Source organism: Pristiophorus japonicus, chromosome 8, assembly GCF_044704955.1.
Source record: "Pristiophorus japonicus isolate sPriJap1 chromosome 8, sPriJap1.hap1, whole genome shotgun sequence".
Classification (NCBI taxonomy): Eukaryota; Metazoa; Chordata; class Chondrichthyes; family Pristiophoridae; genus Pristiophorus; species Pristiophorus japonicus.
In genome coordinates, this window is record NC_091984.1 from 20,815,965 (window position 1) to 20,829,969 (window position 14,005).

Here is a 14,005-nt window from a genome sequence, read left to right on the forward strand (position 1 = left end):
CTTCCTGAACCCTTTCAAAACCTGTTTTATTTTTGGTTATCTCTTCTAACCTTTGGTTCAGATTCCACTCTGAAGTGCCTTGGGACATTTACTACATTAAAGGTAAATGTAAGTTGTTGCACCTCCTTTTTCTCCTGTGAAGACGCTCCTTAAAACCTACTTTTTTGGCCAAACTTTTGGTCACCTGACTAATATTTGCTTATGTGTTATTAAAGGTGCTATATAAATGCCAGCTATTCATACCACCTCCCCCCCCCCCAACCACTGAACTTTATATGGTGTTTATTTTTTTTTAATAAGGCTTTTATTTTCTCTGACTAGGCGAACAGCCAAGTGAATTGCTGTATGGTCTTTGCAAATGTCACTCTACAACCAATTACTGTGAGCTGCAGGACACTGGTCAGGATGGCACATTCCTTTCTTTTCTTGACCACACTGTATTGGAGAAGTGATTTTTTTTCCTCGGCCTTTGGATCCAGCGGGGGAAATAGTGACGATGGAGCTGAAACTGACGTTGGCGGGTTGATGCAGACATGTAGATTGGCGCCTCTCCATCCAACTGGTGATCAATCTCAAATAGCCAACAAGGTTACTTTTTTTTTTAAAAATTTAAAAATTGCTAATTCCTTATTGCTCCAAAGCAATTTACTGCCAAGGGGAAAAATTAGTAATGGGGGGGGGGAAAGGCTGGAAAATAAAATAAATTTTAAAATGTCTTTGGAAGGGTGGGAGGTACTTACTTGTGTATTAATGGTGTTCAGGTGACTGTACTTAAGGTGTCAATTCCTTCTCTGCCTGTTTTTTTTAAACAGAGGAGCTGAGCGACTATAACACACAGGTAAACATGTGTTCGCCAACCCCTGAAATGACCCTCTGGAAAGTGGCTAATCCAGACTCTCTGAAATACAGCTCTTGTTACAAAGCAGCCTGTAAAATGCTAATATAAACATCAATGGAACTTGATTTTATAGATGTCTTGAGAAACCATTTCGTCTTTCTAGAAGCTTTGTTAATTCTTCGAGCTAAAACCTCATTAGATGAATGTCTGGTACACAGGATAATGAGTATAATTTTGACAGCTATTTGACGCGTAACTTTTTTCATTTTGAACCCAAACAACTCTGAGCTATGCAGTCCTCCAGTGGCCCATCTGATTCTCTGGAGTATCATCCTGATTCTCACCTGTACCTTATCTATTAAACAGCCTAAGAATTGTAACTCCTCCTATGCCAATTTGCCATCGGAATGACTCCTGTTGATGTATAGCCGCTAGATCACCATGGAATGGAGATTAATCAAATGTCAGGTAATTAGATAAATAATAAAGACCTCCCTGCATTCTCTTCCAGAGAGAACGATGATTGCCACAATCGTGTGATGTATGTATGGAGTAAGTGTGTGGTTCACTCTGCACATGCACTGCTTCAAGCTTCAAACTGGGGCAAAATGTGAATTTCTCTGAATGAGATGGTGGCCTCAACACCAACCCCACCGCCCCCCGATTTTAATTTCCACGATTGGCCATGCCTTTAGCTGCCTAGGCCCTAAGCTCTAGAATTCCCTAAACTTCTCTACCTCTCCTCCTTGAAGATGCTCCTTAAAATCTACCTCTTCAACCAAGCTTTTGATCCTAATATCTTTGTGTGGCTCGGTGTCACATCTTGTTTGATAACACTCCTGTGAAACACTTGGGGATGTTTTAATACGTTAATGATGCTATATAAATTCAAGTTGTTGCTAGCCTGAATTTTGAACTTGAGTTCCTATTCTGAAATCGTGTGTTATACAAAGGATGGATAGATCTCACTGGAGGATTTGAAGTAGAAGTTCTATATTTTCCACCTTCATTCTCTCGGAGATCAGAGTGATGTGTCTTGAGAAGCAAAGAAACATGTCCATGGAGATCCGTCAAGAAGGTGTTTAGGCAGAAGAAAAGTCAAGGATGAGAAGAAGAGGCTACTTGGCCCAATGAAGCACTCAGTGCTCCAAGCCTAGCATCTAATTGCATTTTGAATAATCCTAATGTTTTTGGCTTCCACAACCTCACCTGGTATATTATTCCAAAACTATCAACTTTTGAGCAAATCATGGGGCCTTTGAATGCGATTTCAATGGTTCACATCTAGTGATGGTGAACCCTATAACAGTCCATTAAAAGACATCTATTGTCATTTCAAAAGCTTTAATTTTTCAATCTGTTCATAACAATGCTGTCATTTTTACTACTCATGCATTCTATGAATTATTTTTCATAAATATGCAGCTCATTTTGTTTACTCGATCACTAGCCTGCAGGCATTTGTGTGTGGGCTGCTGCAGGATATTGAAGCCATAATCGTGAATTTTTATTTCTGAACAGTGGCTGATGGCAGACTTAAACATGTATTAGCCATTTGATGTAAACAACAACAAAAAAAGCAGCGTTGAAAGAAATAAAATTCTGGGTTTAGGATTCACTAATAAATCATGTTGTAGTTTGGGCTGAAATGACTGAATTTATTTCCATTCAGGAGAATTGTAACACTGACCAGCTATGACTGTAACATAATGAGTAGCAGCTTGCAAGTTGTAGTCAGTGTCTCTACCACAAAAAATGTTAGAGGGGAGAAAAGATTAAATAATCCCCTGTATCTGCTGAAATACTAGAATTCTTGAGGGGAATCTGTAACTTACCATAAATTTAATTCCCATGCCATAGATGTCTGCCTTGGCCAAGTGCTATCGTTCGTGCCTCTGATTCAGTCGGTTGTGAGCTCAAGCCCCATTCCAGAGACTTGAGCACATTATCTAGGCTGATGCTTCAATGCAGTACTGAGGAAGTGCTACACTGTCAGAGGTGATGTCTTTTGGATGAGACTTTAAACCAAGGCTCTCTTGGGTGGGAAAATGGATTGCATGGGACTGTTTCAAAGAAGAGCAAGAGAACTCTTGATGCCCTGACCAAATTTTCCCCCTCAACAATGTCCCTAAAACAGACTACCTGGTCACTTAGATCATTGCTGTTTGTGGGACCTAGCTGTGTGCAGATTGGCTACCATATATCCTTACATTACAAGTGACTACATTTCAAAAGTGATTAATTAGCTGTGTAGCACCCTGGGATGTTTAAGGTGGTTATATAAATTCAGATTTGTTCTTCTCTATTGACCCCATCCCTTCTCTGCCAACTGCTTGGGCTGAATCAGCTGGTGTGAAACCTTAATACAAAAGCAAAATACTGCGGGTGCTGGAATCTGAAAAAAGAACAGAAAATGCTGGTAATCTCAGCGGGTCAGCCAGCATCTGTGGAGAGAAACCGAGTTAACGTTTCAGGTCGATGAGGGTCATCGACGTGAAATGTTAACTCTGTTTCTCTCCACAGATTCTGCCTGACCCGGTGTAAAATCTTAATTCTGTTTGACCCGGAGTTGAGTTTCAAACCCCACCTCCTATCCATCACCAAAACTGTTTACTTCTACCTTTCCTACCTCACTGCATTGCTGCTGAAATCCTTATCCATGTCTTTGGCATCTCTGGACTCCATTTGTCTAATGTCTTTCCTGGTGGCCCTCTATCAACTCCAACTTGTTCAAAGCTCAGCAGCCTGTATCCTTTACTGAAGGCTCGTTCATCCATCACTTCCATCCTTGCTGATTTACATTTGGCTTCTTACCTGTTAATGTATTAAGTTTAAGATTCTTATCATTTTCTAATGCCTTCATAACCTTCCCCCACCCTATCCGTATAGCCTCCTCAGACTTGCATTAGCTCCCGGTTCCTGCAGCTGATTCTAGCATTTAGTGTATCCTTTCTTCAGCTGCCTTGGCCCCTACCCTCTCCTTTCGCAGTCCCTTTCTAACCCCTTCTCGAAACTTTCTCAAAACCCATCCTTCCAGTTACACCTCCTTCCTCTGCTGTTCATTTATTTTCAGCTTTGCCTATGTAACGTGTTTTGGGACATTTTCTATTAATTGACCAGACCAAAGTCACTCAGTTTGAGGTGGTGACAGAAGTGCTGCAATTGGCTCTGTCTAGCTCGGTTTTTGCTTCTCATCGCTGTCCACTGACCCTTTCTATGTCCTCAGTCAACATCACTAAAAAGAGATTATCTGGTCATCATCATACTGCTGTTTGTGGGGGCTTGCTGTGCGCAAGTTGACTGCCGTGTTTCCTACATTTCAACAGTGACTTCACGTCAAAAAAAAAGTACTACATTGGCTGTGAAGTGCTTTGGGATGTCGTGAGGTCATGAAAGGTGCAATATAAAATGCAAGTTGTCCTCTTCCTGCTCCTTCTGAAAACTCTGCAGATATCAGGTGATAGGATAGGGACTTGTTGTGATGCCCCTCCAGGTTTAATAGTTTGCTGGCACATGTGCCTAGACCAATAGATGGACAAGTTTGCAGGAAGCATCTGCACATGCGGAACAATATCTTTTTAAGTGGCAATAAGACATGAACAAAAATAAGTTCACTCTCTGATGCATGAATAGAAAAATCTGGACTCTCTTATTGCTGTAGATCATTATGTGCTTTTCAAGGATCATCACTTGCTGTGTGTGGTACTTTGTGTTGTGTGACACACCAGATATAATTTGTTTAATCAAAATGTTGTACTGGGGGTGGGGGGAGGAGTGGAGCTGAAATGGCTTTTTCATCAAATTCCAAGAAAACCTAAAACTAATTGACGCTTTAAATTTTTTTACATCTGTCCAACAAATATAAAATCGCAGTACTGGTGGTGAAACATCTGGATTAATTCTTGCTCTTTCTCCTCCTTCCCCCGGCCCCCGGCCCCCCAATCAGTTATCTCACTCATGGTCATGTGCCTTTTGCTGTCATAACAAATAGTACTGCTCCCAGTGCGACTGTGGTATTTACACAGATTTAAAACTTTATTTATTTTAGTTGTGTTGGCAATGACTGAGGGCTGACAGAAAATCAATTCCAACCATTTTATTTTGCATTTTGTACACTTGAGAAATTTCAACGGCAGTTCTTTACCTAATACTAAAGTTATTTGAAATGATTACAAACAGCAATACACAGACAGGAGCAGCTTGCTAGTGAATCCTTTCAAGCTCTGCTAATATAAAAAAAACGTAACTAAGAAACTGCAGCCAAACACCATAAATAAAATAATTTGGACTTTGTGGGATGTAATCTGGTGGAGCATTGTTAAAACCAACTACATTCCATCAGCAGACAATTCAATTGCAATGGGGATGTGGGAATTAGCTATTGACTTAAACAGTGCCCTTCCAATGTGCCCAAAGTCCAATTCTGGGCATCACATTTTAGGAAGGATGTCAAGGAGCTGGAGAGGGTGTAGAGGAGATTTATTATTTTGGTAGCAGGGAGGAGAGAAGCTCATGTGGAGAGAAGCTTGGATTGTTCATCTTAGAGCAGAGAAGGGTAAGGGGAGATTTGATTGACGTGTTCAAAATCATGAGGCGTTTTAGAGTAAATAAAGAAAAATAATTTACACTGGCAGGAGGCTTAGTGACCATACAGCACATAGATTTAAGATAATTGGCAAAAGAACCGGGGGGGAGATAGGAGAAATAATCTGGAATGCACTGCCTGAAAGGGTGGTGGAAGCAGATTCAATAGTAGCTTTCAAAAGGAAATTGGATATATACGAGAAAAGGGAAAAATTGCAGGTCTATGGGGAAAAAGCATGCCAGTGGGACTAATTGGATAGCTCTTTCAGAGAGCCGGCACAGGCATGATGGGCCAAATGGCCGCCTTTCGGTGCGTAAGATTCTATGATTCAAAGTGCTATCATTAAGCTTTACAGAGACTATCTTAAAGGTACAGTAACTCTGCCTCCACAGCCACTGTAGCAGTTTGCTGCTATTGCAGAGCATGGTACTGAAAACCTCTGGGTACTGTTGGTGCTTCTCCACACATTTGGAGATGATATAGTCCTTTTACAGCTTATGGTTTAGAGAAACATAGTTTGAACAACACAGTTGCTCCTGTCCCTATTACACGGCTGGAGGTATGGTCCTTGGGCAAGTGACCAGTCTTCATGTGAATGTTGGAAAGACTATTCATGGGAGAAGGATCACAGCTGAGGCCAGTCCTGTTCTCACTTGATGTCTATATATATATATATACACACACACACACTTTCTGGACAGGAACTGAGAGCAGCAACCCTGGCGTGCTTTGTTGCTCCTTCCCTATCCCCTTGCCAGTCATAGTGCTTCCATCCGCTGCCCTGACTTAGAGCGCAAAATAGACCGAGATGAAGGTGGCCATTCGGCCCATCCCTGCCGAATCTAGGGACCGAAAGCTGGACCTTCCTGATGTCTTTGTCATCTCTGGACTCCATTTGCCCAACGTCTTTCTTGATGAACTCCCATCCTTTGCCCTCTATCAGACCATTTATCTGCTGAACTATTCAGGGTAGCCCTGAGCAACACTTGAAAAGTGCCACTATAAATCTGTCCACTTCAAAATGCCAACATTAACGATAAAGTAAGTGATCCACATTAATACAAGCAGAACAAAGGCTGCATTCTCAAGATTAAAATACATGACTGATCTTTGCAAATACAGGAGAACCTCATTATAATGTACCTATTTTATTAAGAGCCAGGAGTGCATTATCACAAGGGGCATTGTAAATGGGAGCCTTTTCTCTCAGACGAGCGGGATAATGCAAGTCCCTGCTCTGTGTTGTTTGAAAACAGTATAGTTTCCAGTAGGCTGGGAAATGTGTCTCTGTTTTTGCAGGGTGCTCACAGTTTAAAAGGTTTAAAATTCATCTTTCTCCTGAAGTGAGACAAGGCATTGATGGACTGTTTTGAAATTTGACTCGTGTTGAAGCCCGATAGCACACGGTATTTTCAGGTGCAACCATGCTGCTTTCTTGTTGTGAATGGACTTCTCAGACTCTGGCTCAGTGGGTTTTGATTCTGAGCAACGGGCCTACAAAAGACCAGGAAAGTCACAGATTAGACCCTTGCTTTGTGCTGAGTTTGTTTATCTCAGGCCCGGACCACATTCGGGGGTGCAACAATTGACCAGGGGAAAATTTACCTGTGTTACTGTACCTGATCGCTATCCAGCAGCCCCTACTGGAGACATGGGTGGGTAAGAAGAAAGATCCTTGCATTTATAAAGCATCTTTCACAACTTCAGGCTGACCCAAAGTGCTTTACATTCAATGAAGTTCTATTTCTTTTTGAAGTGTAGTCACTGTTGTAGTTCAGGAGAAACTTTCTAACCCAGAGTGGTAAGAATGTGGAACTTTAAAAAAAATAATGTATTCGTTCACGGGATGTGGGCGTCACCGGAAAGGCCAGCATTTATTGCCGGACGCAGCTATTTGCATGAGCAAAAAGCTCTAATTGTCTCTGATAGGCTCATATGATCACATGGCCTGATTGCTGATTGGTCCCCTTTGAGGATAAGCCACACCCAGAAGTTTCTCGGGAATGAGTAATTAGAACCGCCCAGCCCAAGTTCTGAGTGACTTTGCAAAGTGTAATTTGAGCCATTCTGACTTCAGACCCCAGATAGGATACAGCTCCCCATCCCAGCCCAAGTTCCTGACAACCCCAGCCCAAGTTCCTGACGCACCCCAGCCCAAATTCATGTCTCCCAGCCAAAGTTCATGCCCCCCCCCCCACCAGCCGAAGTTCCTTACTCCACTCTCCCCAGTCCAAATTCCTGACCCCCCTCCATCCCCACCCAGTCCAAGTTCCTGCCCACCCCAGCCTAAGTTCCTGACCCCATCCCAGCCCTAATTCCTGCCCCATCCCGGCCCAAGTGCCTGACCTTACCACCCCCCCCCTCCCCCCACCCCCATAGTTGGGTTATTGTATGTGGGTCGCGGATTATAAACAGGTTTATTGGGTATGAAGTGAATCGAGACAGTGTCGCGACTTCCGGATTTCATCCACTCCAATGATGTCCCTTGTCACACACGCATCGAGCTTTCCGAGAAATTGGGTATGGGTGTAAAAGGGGTTGGAAGAACGTGATCCGTCTTCCCTAAGTTCCCTCTCCTGCTTCCCCTCTCACTCCCCCAGTCTCTGTCTCTCTCACCCTCCCAAGTCTCTCTCCCTCCCCAGTTCTCTCTCTCTCTCTTCCCACTCACCAGTCTCTCTCTCTCTCTCTTTTTCACTACCTGTGCTATGCTCCTCAGTGACGCTTCCAGTGTCCCTGACAACTACATGTGTAGGAAGTGTATCCTGTTGCAGCTCCTGACAGATCGCATTGAGGCACTGGAGCTGTGGGTGGATTCACTCTGGAGTATCCGCGATGCTGCAGATGCCGTGAATAGCATATTTAGTGAGTTGGTCATACCGCAGGTAAAGGTCACACAGACAGATAGGGAATGGGTGACCAACAGGAAGAGCAGTGGAAGGAAGGTAGTGCAGGAGACCCTGCGGCCATCCCCCTCCAAAACAGCTACACCGCTTTGGGTACTGCTTGGCGGGATTACTCATCAGGGGAGGGTAGCAGCAGCCAAGTCCATGGCACCGTGGGTGGCTCTGCTGTACAGGAAGGCAGGAAAAAGAGTAGGAGAGCTCGAGTGGTAGGGGATTCTATTGTAAGGGGAATAGATAGACGTTTCTGTGGCTGCAATTGAGACTCCAGGATGGTATGTTGCCTCCCTGGTGCAAGGGTCAAGGATGTCTCAGAGCGGTTGCAGGACATTTTGGAGGGGGAGGGGGAGGGTGAACAGCAAGTTGTCGTGCATATAGGTACCAACGATATTGGTAAAAAATGAGATGAAGTCCTACGAACTGAATTTAGGGAGCTAGGAGTTAAATTAAAAACTAGGACCTCAAAGGTAGTAAGCCTACCAGTGCCACGTGCTAGTCTGAGTAGGAATCGCAGGATAGCTCAGATGAATACATGGCTTGAGGAGTGGTGCAGAAGGGATGGATTCAAATTCCTGGGACATTGGAACCGGTTCTGGGGGAGGTGGGACCAGTACAAACCATACAGTCTGCACCTGGGCAGGACCGGAACCAATGTCCTAGGGGGAGTGTTTGCCAGTGCTATTGGGGAGGGGTTAAACTAATATGGCAGGGGGATGGGAACCTATGCAGGGACACAGAGGGAAGTAGAGTGGGGGCAGAAGCAAAAGATAGAAAGAAGAAAAGTAAAAGTGGAGGGCAGTGAAACCCAAGGCAAAAATCAAAAAGGACCACATTATAGCAAAATTCTAAAGGGGCAAAGTGTGTTAAAAAGACAAGCCTGAAGGCTCTATGCCTCAATGCTAGGAATATTCGTAATAAGGTGGATGAATTAACTGCACAGGCAGCAATTAATGAATATGATATAATTGGCATCACAGAGACATGGCTTCAGTGTGACCAAGGCTGGGAACTCAGCATCCAGGGGTATGCAACATTCAGGAAGGATAAACAGAAAAGAAAAGGAGGTGGGGTAGCGTTGCTGGTTAAAGAGGACATTAACGCAATAGTAAGGAAGGACATTAGCTTGGATGATGTGGAATCTGTATGGGTGGAGCTGCGGAATACCAAAGGGCAGAAAACGCTAGTGGGAGTTGTGTACAGACCACCAAACAGTAGTGAGGTTGGGGACAGCATCAAACAAGAAATTAGGGATGCGTGCAATAAAGATACAGCAGTTATCATGTACAATCTACATATAGATTGGGCTAACCAAACTGGTAGCAATATGGTGGACGAGGATTTCCTGGAGTGTATTAGGGATGGTTTTCTAGACCAATATGTCAAGGAACCAGCTAGAGGGCTAGCCATCCTAGACTGGGTGATGTGTAATGAGCAAGGACTAATTAGCAATCTTGTTGTGTGAGGCCCCTTGGGGAAGAGTGACCATACCGAGATGAGGAGAAACTTCTTCACCCAGAGAGTGGTGAACCTGTGGAATTCTCTACCACAGAAAGTTGTTGAGGCCAATTCACTAAATATATTCAAAAAGGAGTTAGATGTAGTCCTTACTACTAGGGGGATCAAGGGGTATGGTGAGAAAGCAGGAATGGGGTACTGAAGTTGCATGTTCAGCCATGAACTCATTGAATGGCGGTGCAGGCTAGAAGGGCCGAATAGCCTACTCCTGCACCTATTTTCTATGTTTCTATGTTTCTATAATATGGTAAAATTCTTTATTAAGATGGAGAGTGACACAGTTAATTCAGAGACTAGGGTCCTGAACTTAAGGAAAGGTAACTTCGATGGTATAAGATGTGAATTGGCTAGACATAAAGGGTTGATGGTGGATAGGTAATGGCAAACATTTAAAGATCACATGGATGAACTTCAACAATTGTACATCCCTGTCTGGAGTAAAAATAAAACTGGGAAGGTGGCTCAACCGTGGCTCACAAGGGAAATTAAGGATAGTGTTAAATCCAAGGAAGAGGTATATAAATTGGCAAGAAAAAGCAGCAAACCTGAGGACTGGGAGAAATTTAGAATTCAGCAGAGGTGGACAAAGGGTTTAATTAGGAAAGGGGAAATAGAATATGAGAGGAAGCTTGCCGGGAACATAAAAACTGACTGCAAAAGCTTTTCTAGATATGTGAAGAGAAAAAGATTAGTGAAGACAAACGTAGGTCGCTTGCAGTCAGATTCAGGTGAATTTGTAATGGGGAACAAAGAAATGGCAGACCAGTTGAACAAATAATTTGGTTCTGTCTTCACGCAGAAAGACACAAATAACCTTATGGAAATAGTAGGGGACCGAGAGTCTAGTGAGAAGGAGGAACTGAAGGAAATCATTATTGGCAGGAAATTGTGTTCGGGAAATTGATGGGATTGAAGGCCGATAAATCCCCAAGGCCTGATAGTCTGCATTCCAGAGTACTTAAGGAAGTGGCCCAAGAAATAGTGGATGCATTGGTGATCATTTTCCAACATTCTATAGACTCTGGATCAATTCCTATGGACTGGAGGGTAGCTAATGTAACATCACTTTTTAAAAAAGGAGGGAGAGAGAAAACGGGTAATTATAGACCGGTTAGCCTGACATCAGTAGTGGGGAAAATGTTGGAATCAATTATTAAAGATGAAATAGCAGCGCATTTGGAAAGCAGTGACAGGATCGGTCCAAGTCAGCATGGATTTATGAAAGGGAAATCATGCTTGACAAATCATCTGGAATTTTTTGAGGATGTAACTAGTAGAGTGGACAAGGGAGAACTTTTGACAAGGTTCCACACAAGAGATTGTTGTGCAAAATTAAAGCACATGGTATTGAGGGTAATGTACTGACGTGGATAGAGAACTGGTTGGCAGACAGGAAACAGAGAGTCGGGATAAACGGGTCCTTTTCAGAATGGCAGGCAGTGACTAGTGGGGTGCCGCAGGGCTCAGTGCTGGGACCCCAGCTATTTACAATATACATTAATGATTTAGATGAAGGAATTGAGTGTAATATCTCCAAGTTTGCAGATGACACTAAGCTGGGTAGCGGTGTGAGCTGTGAGGTGATGCTAATAGGCTGCAGGGTGACTTGGACAAGTTAAGTGAGTGGGCAAATGCAAGGCATATAATGTGGATAAATGTGAGGTTATCCACTTAAGGGGCAAAAACACAAAGGCAGAATATTATCTGAATGGCGGCAGATTAGGAAAAATGGAGGTGCAACGAGACCTGGGTGTCATGGTGCATCAGTCATTGAAAGTTGGCATGCAGGTACAGTAGGCGATGAAGATGGCAAATGGTATGTTGGCCTTCACAGCTAGGGGATTTAAGTATAGGAGCAGGGATGTCTTACTGCAGTTGTACAGGGCCTTGGTGAGGCCTCACCTGGAATATTGTGTTCAGTTTTGGTCTCCTAATCTGAGGAAGGACGTTCTTGCTATTGAGGGAGTGCAGCGAAGGTTCACCAGACTGATTCCTGGGATGGCAGGACTGACATATGAGGAGTGACTGGATCGACTGGGCCTGTATTCACTGGAGTTTAGAAGCATGAGAGGGGATCTCATAGAAACATATAAGATTCTGACGGGACTGGACAAGTTAGATGCAGGAAGAATGTTCCCAATGTTGGGGAAGTCCAGAACCAGGGGATGCAGTCTAAGGATAAGGGGTAAGCCATTTAGGACTGAGATGAGGAGAAACTTCTTCATTCAGAGAGTTGTTAACCTGTGGAATTCCCGACCGCAGAGAGTTGTTGATGCCAGTTCATTGGATATATTCAAGAGGGAGTTGGATATGGTCCTTACGGCTAAAGGCATCAAGGGGTATGGAGTGAAAGCAGGAAAGGGGTACTGAGGTGAATGATCAGTCACGATCTTATTGAATGGTGGTGCAGGCTCGAAGGGCCGAATGGCCTACTCCTGCACCTATTTTCTTTGTTTCTATGTTTCTATGTTTACCTCCGATGTTTTCTCTCCCACAAAGGGCTGCGAAAATGTTCCAAATAATGCAAAAGCTCAAAGCAGTTCCAGCGGCAGCTCCACGTGGCTTGTGGTTTGGCCCCACTTCTGACATCCAGCTTCCTCATACGTCACACAATGTATGCGCAACCGAATCGAGGGTCTATGCTCAAAAAGGGGGCGGAGTCCAATGCGCACATGTGCAGAAGGACACACAAAAAACGAGTGCAAATAGTCACTCTGTTTATTGCCCATCCCTAATTGCAATTGAGAAGAACCGTTTTTCTCAACTCGCTACCTACTACAGGGAGCGGTTGAGGCGAATAACGTGGACGCATTTAAGGGGAAGCTAGATAAACACATGGGAAGAAAGGAATAGAAGGTTATGCTAATAGTGTTTAATAAAGAGGGGTGGGAGGAGGTTTGTGTAGACCAGTTAGGCCGAAAGGCCTATTTCTGTGCTGTACATTCTATGTAATTCAGTGTAATCTAGGGCATGGACAGATTTTGGGATGGCCGTGATGTCTCTTGGGTCAAATAGCCCAGCAACACTGATTGAAGACTCACACGTCAAAAATGGCCATTTTGATGAGTAACAAGTCAGCTACTTGGTGCAGTGCCCTGACTCCCCAACCCAAACATTGCAGCACTCCCTCAGCACTGCTCTGGGTGGTCAGGCTAGATTTGGAGTTGTTGCTGTCTGAAAGAGATTGAGGAAAATGACTGTAAAAGTCAGAACCACCCAAATGAAATGCCTCACTTCTCTTTGGCACTCCCGATGGAGCAATGGAGTTTGTGATCTGACCGAGCGAGGAACTTGGAGTGTGAGGAGCGCCAGTGCATCAATATGGCAGGTTTGCTGGTGCACAAGGATATTTGAACAATACAGCATCCCCCTCCCTCCTTCCCCCATTGAAAAGACTGCTGCACCTTCCTTCCCCTTAAAGCTCGTGACTGAATCAAAATGGCCCCCAATTAACTGGGAGATGAGATTGCTAGTTCCAAGGGAACAATATCTGGGCAAAAAAGGTTCTACTGAGGATCTTCTTGTACTATAGCGGTTCAGTTAAAAAAAATAACGAGGACAGTGCTTCGGAGGCCACATCTTCCTTCCCCATCGGCATCTCATTTCCACAGCTGTAATTCTTCTTACTTAAAGTGGCTTGGTTGGGTCTGCAATTTTATTACTGTATAAATCATTAAAGAATAAAAATAAATCTGTGGTTGGGAATTACATAACAGTTCACGAAAGACAACTGGAGTGGAGTGAGGGGTGGGGGGGTGCCTGTAAAACAATAATAATAGCCGAAGTTTAAAATAAAATCTTCAATGTGTTGAAGATTGATGTACAGGTTTATTCTGGCAATATTGAGCAAGAAGGCACGCATGTACAGGAGGCTTTGTCACAACAAGCTCGGAAATAAAACAGGTACTGGCGCGATGAACCCATGATGTTTATGAACAGCTGCCTGTGCATTTACTGCCATTAAATTATATGGTTTTACATCCAAGTAGCAAATATTCCACGGAAATGGACTCGAGTCGAGACGGGAATTTTTTTTTTTTTAAATTGAAAGAAAGATTTGCATTTCTATAGCATCTTTCACTACCTCAGGACTTCCCAAAGTGCTTTGCAGCCAATGAAGTACTTTTCTTTTGAAGTGTAGTCACTGCTGTGGTGTAGGAAGTGCTG